The sequence below is a fragment of the Etheostoma spectabile genome, chromosome 20 (genome assembly GCF_008692095.1).
Source record: "Etheostoma spectabile isolate EspeVRDwgs_2016 chromosome 20, UIUC_Espe_1.0, whole genome shotgun sequence".
NCBI lineage: Eukaryota > Metazoa > Chordata > Actinopteri > Perciformes > Percidae > Etheostoma > Etheostoma spectabile.
This window is the reverse complement of record NC_045752.1, coordinates 15790382-15793466: the sequence shown is the minus strand read 5'-3', so window position 1 is coordinate 15793466 and position 3085 is coordinate 15790382. Positions and strand designations below refer to the sequence as shown.

Below are 3085 nucleotides of genomic sequence, written 5' to 3'. Positions count from 1 at the left end.
CACACACACACACACACACACACAAAGACTTTTTCTCTGAGCAAGTACACCTTCAAATACACCTTCAGTGATATACAGTATGCATGAGCACACACACTGGAGGAGCTACACGGAGTGATTTACGGTTTGCATTTGTCTTTCTGACTCTTTTTTTAGCATAAAAACAGCAGTGACTGGTTTGTTTAGTTTTGCTTGTTCAGTTAAATCTCACATTATGAATTCCCCTTTATTCTCTTTTTTTTGTAAACTTCTTCTGGCCATGTATCCCCTGATTGACTTGAAAAGTGTTGAAAATTGCATGCATGAACTGTGTGCTCAGTCAGCAAAGTCTCATGGCACTTTGTGAAATGGTGACTTTATTTAATCTATTGTTTTGTGTACAGGGAGATGATTGTCTTGTTTTGTTCGTCATGGTGAGAACGAATTTTAAACTCTTTTATTTCGATGGGAAGCACCTTTCGTGATAACGGCACAATTACGGTAACAAGTAGCATTGAGAAGCCGAAAATCTGCGTAAGGAGGTTGGTTGGGGTGGTGGATGGGCCAAACAACAGAGGACTTTCACTCTGGAGACCGGGGATCGTGTCGCACATGTGAAAGTTCCTTTCCTAACCCCAACCGTCCCGTTGTTAGCGTATCCCGCATTTGGTGGCCGTTGTTGTCACCGTCTACCACATGTGTTGTTTCAGTTCCCTGTTGTTGCATCCCCAAGAGACCACAGATTGTGTTCCTGCGGCTGCCTTTCCCCGTTGTCCTTTCCTAACGAGAACCGTCCCGTTGCTGTAGCGCGTCCACCAGCATGTGGCATTTCATTTTCCCATTGTTACAACCCCCAGATACTGTGGATTGTGTCCCGGCGGCATGGTGACCACCACGAAATAAAGAAGAAAATTGTGTCCCTGTTGACGTATCAATGGAGATCAAAATAACGTGACCATCTCACGAAGTGAAGTGAGATCGGGTTGGTGGCGAGCGGAGGATGTGCGACAAGCTGCTAGCAACCAACTGTGACATAATAGCTTCTGTGTTTTTTTTTTAAATAGTTTAGCTGCAAAGTTGTCAGCTGTGTGTCTGCCTGGCATAGAGTGTAACGGTTAAGTATTACCATCTCTAATCTTACGGCCAGTAGCATTCAAGTGGAAGGGGTCAGGCGCCAGTGCTAACGCTAATGTTATTAGCCTCAGAACTGCTCTTGCTGGTAACTTTATCATAAATGAGATATGTGGTTTAGAATATTCTACAATACCGTTTTTATCTTAAACATATTCAGAGAGGATTTGAATTTCTATTTTTAGTCTTAATTCTTGTCATCTTGGTGCTGGTGAATTTCCTTTGGAGCTGGCTAAAACCTCTTTGGAGGGCCACCAAAAATCCCTCCTATGCAAGAGCTCATTCTCTCTGCTCCTTCTGTCATTCCTCCATCTCTGTCTGTACATGTCTTTTTTTTTACTTCCTTGATATGTCACCACGTCTTCAAATCGTGCTCATGTCACGATATTCAAATCACACCACGCACTCCACATGTGACATGTTTTATGTATCTTTTTATGACGTTGTTGACGTGATGTGATGTGAGATGCCTTTGTAGTTGTAGGAACATTTTGTGAATGTGTAAAAATAGTTGACCTTGGAAATGAGAGTGCTTCCTATTGGCTGCCTAGTCAGAAAGGGAATTTCAAAAAAATAGACCGTTTTCCACAGCAGACATTTTGAGCACAGGTGTTACAAATGCACACTGACGATGGTTCTGTTGAATCCAAGTGTGAGTGTGAGCCAGCATGCTCGAAACCAGGATGCTGAATTCAAAGCAGCTACATTTAATCATACATGTCCATCATCCGTTTTCATTGTTTTCACTTGTGAGTTTTCTAATGTGATATGCCAAAATGTCTTCTGTGAAAAGCCTATTGAAAGGAAACTAGTTATTCTAGTTTAATTTTTGTAAGATAAAGATCTCTTTTTCTTCAATTTAGATGTTCAAACATTTGGATACATTTGTGCAATGCTTAATTTCTCAAGCTCTCATCTTGCCTTGCTTTAGTTGCAGCCCCTGAGCCTTTGGCTACGGTAAACAGAACTTTCACTGAGGGAACGTGTGCGTGTCCATTTGCATTTGCAGAACACCCAACAGGAATGCTCCCTCTCTGAAATGACCTGTGATTGGCCAATGTCTACCATCACGGTTAGCTGGTTAGACGTCATGGTTTTTCTAAGGACTGAAAACAGAGCCAAGCACGAGATCCAGTAGTCTAGCTTTCTCTCGGACCACTTGAATTACAATATGCTTAAGGATTATGGAATGTTTGCCCAACAACGCCAAAAATAAAGTTCCTACCCCCGCTTTAACTTCAAACATTCCATTTTTGTAGAGACAGGATACATGATTGATTCATACATTTCTTAACACTCAACAAACTACACCATGACAAAATAAGAAGTTGCTCACTGTCAGTTCTAAGCACCACCCGATATATTATATGTTAATCTCAGCAGCTGTAATGTTACCTCGTAGGCTTTGGTACGTTCGCTTGACATTTCTATTGATCCATTCCTTTCGTCTGACTGACATTGAGGCAAGATCCAAATCAGCGTGTTTCATCTCTGACATATCTCCATGGATTATATGGATTTTCCTAAAACTAGAAATCACAAATCCGTTTAAAAAAAAATATATAGATATATATCAAAATTCATTCACGAAATGACCTACTTTGCTGGTTCCCCTCATGAGTACTCACAATTATTATTCAATGCACAGAACAGCCAACATTACATTACTTATGCAATGTGCTCGCTGGGACATAATAATAATTTCGGACAGCAAACAAACACCTGTATCATGCCTGTATGGTTATTGTCTCCGGTTACTGGGAGTTAATTCACCCCAGCTTACCAATCATAAGTGTAAATTCACAGTGGCCATGGAAACAATCTTTTAACTGCCCTTGACTTATGGTGGCCGTGAACTGGAAAAAAATGGTTTAATTTCTTTTCTACGTCATTTTGTGAATTCTTTCATAACCACATGAGGAGAACCCAGAGGTGGTTTCATCGCCCCACACACACACACACACACACACACACA

The 3085-nt window shown here is 41.1% G+C and overlaps 1 long non-coding RNA gene across 1 annotated transcript in view; it reads left to right on the top strand.

Moving 5' to 3' along the window:
• LOC116670194 (uncharacterized) overlaps positions 1–3085 on the top strand; it is a 17771-nt gene that overhangs the window by 2809 nt on the left and 11877 nt on the right. The window lies entirely within an intron of this gene.